At 30.7% G+C, this 13,553-nt stretch overlaps 1 long non-coding RNA gene across 1 annotated transcript; it reads left to right on the top strand.

The window, feature by feature from the left end:
- The first annotated feature begins 2,654 nt into the window (after window positions 1-2,654).
- Window positions 2,655-9,616, top strand: LOC121174528 (uncharacterized). The gene is made up of 9 exons (XR_005890660.1): window positions 2,655-3,049; window positions 3,793-4,006; window positions 4,542-4,700; window positions 5,174-5,307; window positions 5,662-5,728; window positions 6,890-6,970; window positions 7,347-7,575; window positions 7,685-7,824; window positions 8,208-9,616. It is a non-coding gene; the product is annotated as an uncharacterized lncRNA (long non-coding RNA).
- The last annotated feature ends 3,937 nt before the right edge of the window (window positions 9,617-13,553 follow it).

Below are 13,553 nucleotides of genomic sequence, written 5' to 3'. Positions count from 1 at the left end.
ACGACAAATTGACATATGTGAGGGGATAAGTAGTAAGTGATATTCATATAATCAAAATTTAAAATCTACATTGACTTAGAAAATCTAATATATTTGTCCAATAAATCAACCCTAATTATGTTAAGTATTTCACTAATTTCTAAAAGTTATTTCATTCTTCTTTTAAAAAAAGTTATTTCATTAACTCATTAATAATCACTAATAAATTTAAATGGTGTGACATAGTTGATAAATATCCTTATCCCTTAAATATATATGTAGTCAAGGTTTGATCCTTGCTTTGTGCATACAGAAGAAAAACTTATGTTGAAAAATGTCAGCTAGATCTCAATATCTAAAAAGAGTTTTTTTTTTTTTTAATTCCTGCTCGAGGAATATGCGGAATCAAAAAAAAAAAAAAAATCACTAATTAGAGTGCCAACACTCTACTCTTTTCTTTCTCTTTCTTCTTTGTGAGTGACACACTCAGTGGCTTTCATTTTCAAATTAACCGCACGCTCACCCCACAACTTCTTCAAGAACTTAGTGTAAAGCTTCTTTCCGAAAATCTTGATATTCACCGTTAGCAAAGAGTGACTTCTGAGTTAAGTTTTGTTGTGGGGTTTCAAGGAAGTTTAATACTTTGGTTTAATTACTATTTTGGTTTTCTAAAAAAAAATTAGGTTCAATGTGGTCTTTTTATTTCAAATTGATCTTTTAATTTATTTATTAGGTTCTATTTGATTCCTTTATTTTTAAAAGTTTTGATTAAGTCTTTTATTTTTTTTAAATATGTTTAATATGGACTTGGTTTTTGAATTTTTTTGAAACTAACGAAAGAAAAATATGATCAAATTGAATCTATTTTTAAAATAAAAGACCTAAATTGAACCTTATAAAAATAAATATACCAAATTGAACCAAATAAACAAATTGAGGGATTAAATTAAACTTTTAAAAGGATCAAATAGAATAAAAAAACAAATTGAATGACCAAATTCACTCACTTTTGCATTGATTAAGTCAAATATACATTGAATTAAAATTTGGAGTGTCATGAAGAGAAATTTAGTGTATAATTTTACAAAAGTCCCCCCCCCCCCCCCAAATAAGATCTGTCGTTGTTTATACTTAAAAATACTCTATTTTAGTCCTTATATATATACATACCATTTTTTTTTTAAAAAAAATAGTGATATGTGTAGAGATTGAAAGGAGATGCACACATATACACAAACTTAATTAAAAAACAATTCCTAAGAATATTAGATTACTAGGAATGATTTTTAAAATATTTATACCATAGGAATTTAACATTTTCAACCTAAGATTCCCCATAAACTTAAAAAGAAATTCCCTACCAAATAACTTCTTAAAGTACATGGTAAAAATAAGAGTAAGACTAATATTAATATTAATGGTTTGAATTTAGTAAGTGTTGTTGAAGTGCTGCACGGTGTATATGTAAGCTTTTAAGTTATAATTAGTTATTTAAAAGTCATTAATTAACCGTGAGAGAGACCGAACACTTTCGAAATTCATTAGGAGCCAAAGGGTTTTCCGTGACTGGTATTTAATAACTTTAAAAGTAATTGTTGTAAAAATTAAATTATTATACATCATAATTTGCAATTGAATCTACTTTATCATTGGTGCATAACATATTTTCTATTTTTTTATTAAAATAATAAAGAAACAAACTGTAAAAATTATGAATGCAAATGATTTTTTGTATTGAATAATTAAATGAGACCAATAAAAATGAAAATTACAGAAGGAGCAATTGCTAAAAAACAATATATATATATATATATATATATATATATATATATATATATATATATATATATATATATATAAAGGTATGACAGAAAGAGCCTAATTTAATTTTAGTTTTTCTAAGGAAAAGAATAGACAAGAGATAATCTTTGTCTCCAAAGTTTCTGGTCAAGGTTCAAGGTTGTGTTTGATTAGAGTATAACCATGTTGCTAGAATCTCCATGGCAGAGCTACATAAGAAGTTGTTTAATAGGGTCTTATGGCCTAGCCTATATCAGCTCAAGCTAGGTTAAATTTTTTTCAAATAATAAACTAGGCCTATAAAAGTCTATTTAACAAAAAGGGTTAGACTTAAGCTATTTAAAAAATCTTATGACATGTAACAATCTAAGCTTGGGCTTTGAATTTTTTTAAACAGACTTAGCCTATTTAAACAAATTAAGTTTTATTTGATGTTACTTATTTTTATCCCTAATCACGTAGGTCTATATTTTGAGCTTGAAAAAATCATATCTCAAAAGGGTCACAAAATTTCTTTCATTTCTACACCTAGTAACATCTATCACCTCCTTAAAGTACCCGAATATTTACAACTTTTGGGGATTTGATAGAACTCCCAATGCCACATGTTGATAAACTCATAGAAAATGTAGAGGCTACGGTGGACATTCATGACCACATCGTTTCACATCTCAAGAAGGCTCACTACTAAAATAATTATTTTTTACGACACACATTCTAAGACGGTTATACTGTTTAACAAAGACGGGTTTACAAAAATTATTTTTGAAACTACCATTCTACAACGGTTTTACGAAAATCGCCTTGATTATTTTATAAGTTACTATTTTTACTTTTTAACATTTTTTTTCTCTCATATCTCATTGTCTCTCAACCTCCCTTCTCTCTTTCTCATCCTCTCTTTGACACTCTGACTCTCCGATTCTCCGATTCTTCGACTTTGTCATTTCTTCCTCTCGCTCTCACTCTTCACCGCCACCACCACCGTCGCCGCCTCAGGTTCAACCTCAACCTTAGTAAGAACAACAACCACAAACAGCAGGAAAGGATGGTTTCGTCACAGGGGTCGCCGTCATTTTAGATGTTGTCTTTGCCTGGGTCGTGGGGGTACGGTGTTTGAATTCATAGCTGGCGTCCTACCCTATACTGTCACCGAGGCTTCTATTTTTCCTAACTTCTAGCCTATTAGGGTTTTCGCAGCTTTCGCTTTTGCCCATTATCCCAATTCCTAGCCCTCGCTAGAAGGGAATTTGAGAGGGGTGAAAAGGAGGTAGAGCCACACTCACTCTTTTGTTTCATTCAGTTCAATTCCTGTTTTTATCTGAGAGTGAAAGAAAACAAAAAAAATGAACGTTGCGCGTGAAAGAGCCATGGAAGCAATACTTGTAGATTGCATTCAAAAGAGTCTTTGCCATTTCACGCACTCCAATGCCATCTTCATATCGGAGCATCTCTGTGCTCAGTTTCCCTCATAGGTGTTTTTTTTTTAAATTCTTCTTCTCTGTTTTTCAACACCCACATTTAAAATTGATTTTTTTAACATCTGTTTGGTTCCTCATGAAAACTTATCCGACGGAGAAAATTAGTTACTTAAACCTACGAGCTAGAGGAATTTAAATTGTTTTTTCTTTTTATTTTTTTAATTTATGTTTCTCGGTGCGCTCTTTCACTGTGTTACCTTTGTGATCGATGGCTTCTGGTTAAGGTATCGGTAGCTATTTGATTTGATTACTCTGTTGAAGTTTCTCGATGGAGTGCTTTTTGCTTTGAGAGATTTGGAATTCCATTTTGTTTTCGTGTTGCGTTAATTGAATGAGTGAGTGAATTGAGGTTTGGAGTTTCCTTGGGTGTGTTTGTTAGGTTTGTTTTGTTTTGAAATCATAAACTGTGGATGGTGATTTTTCTGGTATCCAAAATTTAAGTTTGTTTGTGCCTGAATACTGAAAGTTATAAAGTTTGGTATGAACTCAAGAGTCTAGTGCGCTGTATAATATGTGACTTGGTGTGACCTAGGTTGGTGATGCCTATTTAACGAGTGTGTCCTTCATCAACTGTTCCTGCCATTTTCGGGAGTGGTGCCAATTGTGACTTTGCTAGTTTCATGGGAAGGTTTTAGAGGCGCTATACTGGCCACCAAGGCCTGGGGCACACAATTGTTTGTGGTCTTCTAGCATCTTTGTTTATACCTTGACACACAAGGAAAGCAGGAGAAGAAATTAAGGACCAGGTAATTCTCTCGCTTTATCATTTTTGTTTATACCTTGACATGCTCATTTAGTATATTTACATATACATAATAATTCATTTATTGGTTATTATAGGTTGCTGAATATTTTAGAATGATTTGTGCGTTTAAAAGAATTGTTCATACTTCATACAGACATCTCGTTGTTAAACTCTGAATAGAGCAAAAAATGCTCTAAAACTACTAATTCTGTGTTTTTATTAGTGTGACTGTGACATAATTATAGCTTGGCATTAGGGTGTCATAAGTTAGTAGTTGTGTCATTATAATTATGTTTGTGTAACAGTTATGGTAAGATATCCTTTTATTAGTGATTAGCCTCTTTTCATTCATTCTCCCTTCTCTTATAACCATAGACAAACTTGTTTCTTCTATTTGTAGTTGAGTAAAAAAGTAATGAAAATTAACGTTCCTTGTAATTAAGTCATGTGATTTCTTTTAATGTTTTTTATTTATATTATGTCTTTGACATGCTTTTGGGTAAATTTTTATGGTTGGTTCGCATTATATATCAAAGGAGGTGTGCAAATGGTAACAGTGAACTATGAATCAAAAGAGGGAGAGATCACATTCAGAGCAATGAGCTTCAAGAAGTGCAGAAATTTGTATAAGCCTAATCTGCAAGTTGGATGAAGTTGTTGTTATTGAAAAAACCACAAGCACAAAGAGGAGGAAGGTAGGGAATCTAAAGCTGCAAATCACATTCTCCTTCAAAGATCTACTTTCCGATAACTTTGATTCAAAAGAGGAAGAAGTTGGTTGTGAGGAGCTATGGTGTTGAATTTACTAATTTTTATACACAGTCACTAAAAGATAGTAATAATCTTATTGTATCTAACTATTTCATATTAGATTACACTTTTACCATATAGAATATTTTCTCCAATTTGAATTCAATGATTAGTGTTGGGACCCAATCTATTTAAATATGAGCTATTTATTTCCTTTCACAAAATCTTTTTGTTTCCTTTTATAGTATTAATTGTGAAAATAATTATATTTTTCAATGGACTGTCTTTTTAAACAAAATGTACATGAATTGTAATTTTTTTATAAAATCATCAAGGTTTACAATTAACTGGTTTGTCCCTAATTAGTGCTTAATTAATTTTCCCTGAATGAGTATTTTCTTTGAAACCTTAATTATAGGTGGAAGAAGGCTTTAGACATTGCTGTTGTTAGTCGGTGTTCCATGTCATATTTTGACTCTGATAAATTAGAAACAGCTCTTTCAAAATGGGCAAGACTTAGGACCATGGCGGCTAAGGTACCCCTTTTGTGTGGTAAGCTAGAATCTTTGAATAAAGTGTTATGTTTGCTTTAATAATATTTTAGCCATTAGCTTCCAATTAGATGTTGGCTTTTCCAAATATATCTTTGGCTGGACATAATTTTTTTTTTCTTTTATACCCTTTTTTTTCCTTTTGGGCTTATTGGTAGGTGGAAAAAGGTTTGTCCAAAGATGATAAGGCGTAGAAATTAGCTCTAAGGCATTAGCTTGAAGCAGTAAATTTTTTTTTTATCTTATTAATTTTATAGTTTTTAATAAGTTTTAAATAAAAAATGCGATAGAAGAAATGTTGTGGTAGAGTGTGTTGTTTATACTTTGTTTCAATGAATAAGAATATTTGTTTCAGGGATCAAGAAAGCAGTGGAAGAACTCAATCCAGTAATGAGAACAGTTTTTGGCATGCTTTACAACTAGTAAGTTGGAATTCTGTATGATGTTATATTTAGTTGTAACGTTTTTCCTTAAAAGTAATAGTACTTTCATTTATTGAGATCAAGAATTTTGGGCTGAGGCAATTTTGCTAAGTCATATTTTTCTTTAGTGTCTAGACACAAACTCTACCATTTCCTTTTTAATGTCTGATGACCACCAAGACATTCTCTAAGGTTTTGGTATATAATGATAGCTTCAAGATGTGCAAAACTCTTAACTATAGCCCAACTTCTCTCCCATGAAATTCGTATTTTAAGGACACCTCTTTTGCCTTATTAAAACTTAATTTCCAAACCAAATGAAATTCTGAGGAGGGCTTTACCTAAACACCATCTCCCGACTGTTTTAATGAAATTCTGAGGAGGGCTTTCTATCTGTTAGCCAGACTCTGAGTTTGTCTCTAAATTCTTGGCCATTGCTTATGATTTCACGTCTTCATTAACTTCAGATGATGATGACTGAGAATCACGTTTTCTGTATGAGCAAACAAGGATCACCAATGCTTTAAATATCATTGAGATAACGTAGTAAACCTATAAATATCATTACATTTTCCTTTAATATGTTATGGGACAATGATTTCTTTGGTTTTTTTTTCATTTTACAGCTCATTGTTTCATTGACTGATTTATATATGGTTGCGGTGCCATGGTTTGGTTGCACATAAACTACTGATTCTAGACTTTCAAATTACACTGCATGAATCAAATAGGTGATGAATTGTGCATGCATTGGTAGAGCCGTATAGGCACAGGGGGAGTCATGGCTCCTCCAAAGTTTTTCAAAATTAGAAACATATATGTTTATAATAATGTATTTCAAAATTATAAACATATATGTTTACATATGTTAAAGTAACTGTTTCCTTATTGTCCTGCCTGTGACATGTAGTTGTGGATGTAATAGGGTTTCAATTATGTTTGCATTTGCTAGGAACCTTTTGTGGCTTTCGCAATTCAAATTTTGGATGGAACACCTCTTTGCCCTGGTGGCAAGATTCCTACGTCTGTCAGCCAGGCTAAATTTGAGTAGATAATTGTTATTTGTTCATATGACAAGTTTGTGGAAATTCATGTATTAAATTAATAATTTAGTATTTATTATGCATTCTTTTGCTTGATGGAGCTTTCTTTAATATGCAGGAGACAAGTTTGTATCCAAGCATGTAGATGATAAAAAGGAAAAGAAATTGAAAAAGGTGGAAGACAAAATGCTTGGATGGGGTATGTTTATGGAATATGATTCCCTGTTTAATCTTTGATTTAGCCTAATTTCCCCCTTTTCATTTATTTTTTTTAATTAAAATGCAATATTGATTTACCTTCTGGAAATATTTTTACTAGAAATTTTTAGATGGTGTAAGTGGGTCAAGTCTTTACTTGTGTCGATAGATTCTTTGTTGTGTATATAGCGCTATCTTAGGCTGAAGTTCTCTTAATTGGACGTTTCCATGCTACTTGTTTCCTATATTAGATGTTAGTTACTTAGTATGCTACTGCTACATTTAGAAAGCTTCACTTGCGATTTACATTCAATTTGATAGATTTCTTTTCCATCTAGCTATTGAGTTATCAATAAAATTTCTTGATTGCTTTGAAGGGAATCTCATTCATGACCTCCAATTTTCAAAGAACAAGTCAATAATTATGTTGCAGACGAAATTCATGTGTTAGTGCCATTCCAGTTCATGGATTTGCTACAGGATTTTGGTGGCCTCGTGGTTCTCTATTCCTCAACAAGACATGGATTTGTTGCAGGATTTTGGTGGCCTCGTGGTTTGCAATAGATGACTTAAAAGTTGACATGAGATGGGAGAAGCTACAAAAAGGTAGAACATTGACATCCTTGCTTTTTCTAACTCTTAATTTCCAATTCTATTGTTGAACTCAAATGTTACATTTTCTGAACCCTTTAACCTTTGTGGGGCTCAAATAAAGGAATTGGATTAGAGATAGTTAAACAGTTAGCTTCAGTTGGAATCAAGATGGTGCTCACAACAAGAAATGAAGAGAGGGATCTCCAAGCACATGAAACACTCAAAGCCTCAGGTCTTTCTCACCTTGTACTGTTTCATCAGGTGGATGTGGCTGACTCAACAAGTGTAGTAGCTTCTCTAGCAGATTTTATCAAATATAAATTTTGGAAACTTGATATTCACAACTTTAATCATAATTACATGCTTTTAACTTGAAAGTTTTATATCCTTTGTAACATGAATTCAGCTAAATTTGTTTAGCTATATTGTTCCCCTTGGATTATTAAAACAATTTCCTTGACAGATTTAGCTATCCATATGCAAGGAATATTTTTATTTATTATTAATAACAATATATAAAGCAATATATTATTATTATTAACTTATTATTATCCCTGGTACATTTTTATTAACAATATATTATTATCCTTGGTACATTTTTTTCTCTCATTTTGTTACTCAACTTGTAATAATCTTTTCTCAAGCTACGTGGCAGAGCAGGAAGACAGAGGAATCCGAGATCAACATGATTTACGGTCAGGTAGTAATAGTATACTACTCACTACTGTTGTTATTGCTAAATAGTTTGTAAACATGCGTGTGTACATTTCTTTTCTAACACTAATTGGTGAAATGAACCTGATCGAATGTCATCTTCACAGAAGGTAATTTTTTCTGTTACTTATTGTATTTTAATTTTCATGGGACATCTTCACTCTATAAGCTTGTTAATAAAATATAGTACTTATGTTGTTAGAGTGCATTAGCTCCATGACCTGCAAGATTGACTACTCCTCCTTCTAGATGAATTGTCATACTCTGATAACAAAAAATAACGTGTCACACATGTCTTTAGAAAATTATAGAATAATTAACTGCTCTCTTTCTAACTTTTTAGCACTCCTCTCTGGTTCATCAAAGTGCTTTTTCTCCTGGTTTACACTGATGGTAAGCGACTACATCTTATAATAATTCACCAAGCTAAATCATTTTACTGATTATTAATTAAATGTAAATATTTTTGTTTCATACAACATGCCCCTTAGAAAGTCTTCAATTCCTTTTCAGAGAAATTGTTGCTTGTTTTTCATTGTTAATCTTGTTTCATATCCTAACAAAAAGTAATGTTGGCAGTGCAACTAGTGTTGATGTTGAAGAACACCTATATGGGCTTGCAAAAGATATGAGAATCATGGTTGTTATTTCCTCACAAGTAACTTGACTATATATGAATATTGGGAAAAAAAATATTGCCATGGTAAATTTAGTGAATTAAGAGTAATTTACTAATTTGTTGTTTAATTTTGATCTTGCCTCATTTTCTTCCTAGTGTACACTTATTTAATTTCTTTAGTTCTAGATAAACCATTTATAGCTTGTCTAACCTTAAACCTGCATGTTAGCCATAATAATGTGTGATCAAACTAATTTTCTCTGCTCCTGCCCCTAGTGTCCTGCTTTAATACCATTTCCTTCCATGGAACTATGGTTGGTTAATGGTGAAGGTAATTGGAAGCTTTGATTGATCAAGCAGTGGGTTCACTAAAACACTATTGTTGCCATGGATATTAGCCTATGTATGTGTTTTGACCTTTTTTAAAAATTTTAAGTTATTATAAAGCATAAAATAAAATGAAAATTAGTAAGGAATGGACTGGGGAAAGAGCAGGGAGAGAAGAGAGAGCCAAGAGTGGGATTAGAGAGATACAGGGAAAGAGTATCATTTTTTCTGCTTGACAATCTCCTTGTATTCTAAATCATCTACAGATGTTGAGGATGCGGGATTTGATGATGTCATTATTGAGGATCAAACTGATAAGGTTTGTCTGTCCTTATGATATACTTTGCTTAGTATTTGCATTTTTAGTTGTGATTCTAGAGTACTAATAACTTCATTACTTGTGTGATATGCTTGAAAGATCAAGCTTCCTTGCTTTTTGTCTTGAAAATACATACATAGTAACTTTTATTTCTGCATGGTAAACTTTTATTTCATATTAAAAATAAATGAATTTATTAAAAATATTCAAATCAAAAGAATATGTTGTGTTATATTATATTGTAATTATAATAATATAATAAAGCTATCTAGGGATTGATTATTTGATTTACTCGTTGATTTTTTGCTTTTGTCACTACTACAAAAATTATATTTTAAGACACGAGGTGCAGAGCTCAATGAGCTTGATGTGGAAGAGGAAGACGCGACGGAGGAAGAAGGTTTCAGGTCCTCGTCTCCACTAAGGAACGATGAGGTGGCGATGAAAAAAATGTGCAAGGGAGAAGTAGAGAGCATTAATGAGTGTATTTGAGATTATTATGAAATCACCCAAACGAAAAGATCTTAAGAGGCAGTCATCCAAATATAGATAATGGAAATATATGTTTCATCCACTTTTTAAGTGAACATCTTTTTGAATTTTGATGTTGAAGTAGAATATCATAAATAGATTGCCACGTATCCACAGTAAGGTGCCTAGCCATATATTTGTTTTTTTTTTTTTTTGAAGTTTGTACAGGAAAAAGTGAATACAAAATGATGAATGTTAGGTTGGTATTTGGTTTGGGTAATTTGTTTCAGAAAGGTTAATTTTTATGTTCTAAATTTAATTGCATTAAGATTTATAGTGTTTCTTATTTTTTTGAGAAAAATGATGAATTTTCCTTACCGAATGTGTTTGTCTTTTTTTTTTTTTTTGAAAAAAATCACCACCTTTCAGGTAGCTTAGTGGTGAGACTTGTCTTTTTACCTTTTGAAGAAAGTTCATATGCAACATTTGCCAGGTCCGCTTCAGGTTCTATTTCTCTCTTGTTTACTTGATGTTTGGACCAGATAACCTGCATGTCTAGCATTCATTTAACTATTGTTTGATTCTTCTTTAGTTTTGTTTCTTCGTTTTGTTTGTTTCTTCATATTGCATATTTCTTTTTGGGTGTGATTCTTAATTTGCCCCTCATGTCTCTCTCCTTCATTTACCTCGGTAGTTGTATTTGTCTATTAGGTTTAAGTATCAGTACTCTCATATATTTGGGAAATAAAAGAATTTGAATTTAATCCTATGTAATATATTAAGAGGTAAAAAACTTTATGACATGGATCATAAATTAACCCGATAAATTATTTGGGCCAGAGTTTGTGAGAATATTTACATTTCATCGAAAAACCAAAATTTATAATTATATTTAAGTAATTGAAGAAATTTCTTTATTTGTATGCCATAAATTAAAGCAATTAAGGCATCCAAGAATATTTTTTTTATAAATTTATATGTTATCACAATATATGTTAAAAAAGTAATTAGAATAGAAAAAATAGGCTATGTACTTATAATAGATTAAATCTACCCGTAGTTGATTCTTTTAGAGCAAGTTATTTTTTCTAAAAAGCATTCTACGAAGCTTGTAATTGAATACCTTGATGATAACCAACTATCCTATTTCACAGTTCTTAAAACATAACCAAGAACAATTTAACATATTACAACACCTCATAATCCATTATAACATGTTATCAAATACAATTTTAAGCATAAAAAATCAACTTTGTTCATACAACTATAAGTACACAAAGATTACAAAATTATTAATGTTGCATCTTATTCTATTACTTTTATTAATAAAAATTAATTACTTTAAAATCATATAAATAATAAGATCTAATTAATTGATAATATAATTTTTAGTCACTAATAAATGCATATGAAACTCACTTTTTTTCTTCTTCTCAAAATCACCTGCCATTATATATATTTTTTGGGTTTCTATTCTACATTAAAACATAGTACCCAATTTATACTAATCATTGGCTATTATGCTCATATAGTGAACCCAATTTATATTAATCACTTAAAATGGTACACTGGTAATTTCGCCAATATATATTAAGAGCAAGGTCAATTGGACATGGTTGCATTTAACCCCAGATTTTTGGAAGCTTACAATAACTTGGTTGGTTTCTTCTTATGTCATAATTGTTTTAAAAAACCTGAACATGCAATTTTATGCGCAATTATATAATATTTTATTTTATTTACTTATAAGGTATGCTCTAAAAGATGTTGGCTGAGTGGAGGAAGCAATCGAGTGCTATAATATATGTTCTTTCCTTACACTGGTTGGTAATGTAGTGCGTTTACCCTCAAGTCTTGATTTTTGTATATGATTTTATTGCAATTTCTATAAGAATTAGTTTTCGAAAATATTGGCTTGTTATTTTTAGGTAATGTTAAAGTATTGGTCATAGAATTAAATTCTTTTTAGAACACTATGGATTAGGAAAGTTCTATAAGATTTTTTTACTTGCCGATGAAGCTTTAATATGCATATAAAACGGTATGTAAGGTACAATTTATATTTTTGCTTGTGAATTTCTAATTTTTTTTTTAAAAAAATACATTCGAAGACGATTCTCTGAAAAATCGTCTTAGAATCCTTAAAATATTTTTAATTTTTTTTTTAAAAAAATACATTCGAAGACGATTCTCTGAAAAATCGTCTTAGAATCCTTAAAATATTTTTAATTTTTTTATAAAAAAATCGTCTTAGAATCCTTAAAATATTTTTAATTTTTTTATAAAAAAATCATTCTAAGACGGTTCTATAAAGAACCGCGTGCACCCTTCTAAAACAGTTTTCAACTAAGAACCGTCTTAGAAGGGTACCTTTCTAAGACGATTCTTAGTTGAAAATCGTTTTAAAAGGATGCACGTGCTAAGACGGTTCTTTATATATAATTTTCTAAGAATAATATCATTTTCTAAAACAGTTGTTTGTGGAACCGTCGTAGAAAGTGCAGACTTTCTACGACATCTCCTACAACGACGGTTAATAACCGATGTAAAATGTATAATTTAACCGATGTAAAAAGTACTTTTTGCAGTAGTTCACTTTTGATTGCGAATGTAACAGATATCTTATAATACTAGTAACCTTAGATTTGACTTTGATAGATGACCCTAAGTATCAAAGAAAACATGTGAGAAATATTGAGTTAACCAGATAGAGTTGTGATAGAAAATTATTATGACAAAAGTTAAGTCCTAAAATGTTAATGATAGTAAATAAGCATGACAATGCGAGGATAAGAAAGAACTCAATGAAAGTATTAATGATTAAAGGTGTAACTCCGACTTAGACATGAAGAAATCTACTAGAGACCTCATAGTAGTAATGTTGTATGTGAAAGATAAGCGAAATGGATGTTTATGTAGATGAGTCTAACTCATATGTAAGATCCTTAGATTACTCATTGAGACATTGTGTCTCACATGTTTATAGGTTCTCTCTTTTTCAGGAAACAAATGATATATATCGGGAGACATAGCTTAGTAGCATTTTATATTCCTATGTATATATTCTATGTAATGTATGATATCCATGTATGAGGGGCAGGTTATATTTAATGATATATGAAATTGAGTTGTATTTGTACATTTAATTGTTAGTTTCTGCATAATAATCGTTGTATAGATTTTTTTTACTTACGTGTTAGAAATCATAAGTGTAATCATGCTAATATTCTTATGGTGTTACATCTCTATAGTAAGATAATTTTCTCTAACTACGTTATATTCATTCATAAAACTCAAATCAAATGCATTGCCTAAAAATTTAGAGTTCAATTTCACTTGTACCAACCAAACTTTTACTTTGTGAAATATGTTAGTTTATAACATAGTTTTCATGTGGTTTTTTTAGGCTAAATAACGATTTTGGTCTTTAAATGTATAAACTAATGATAATTTTGTTCTTGAAAGAATGATTTTTTTTTATTTAGTCCCTAAATGTGTAAGTGCATGTTTTATTTAACATTAGGGAATTGATTTTAACTC

This window comes from Glycine max, chromosome 3 (genome assembly GCF_000004515.6).
Source record: "Glycine max cultivar Williams 82 chromosome 3, Glycine_max_v4.0, whole genome shotgun sequence".
Lineage (NCBI taxonomy): Eukaryota > Viridiplantae > Streptophyta > Magnoliopsida > Fabales > Fabaceae > Glycine > Glycine max.
The sequence above is the reverse complement of the archived record's forward strand: the minus strand, read 5'-3'. Positions and strand labels throughout refer to the sequence as shown.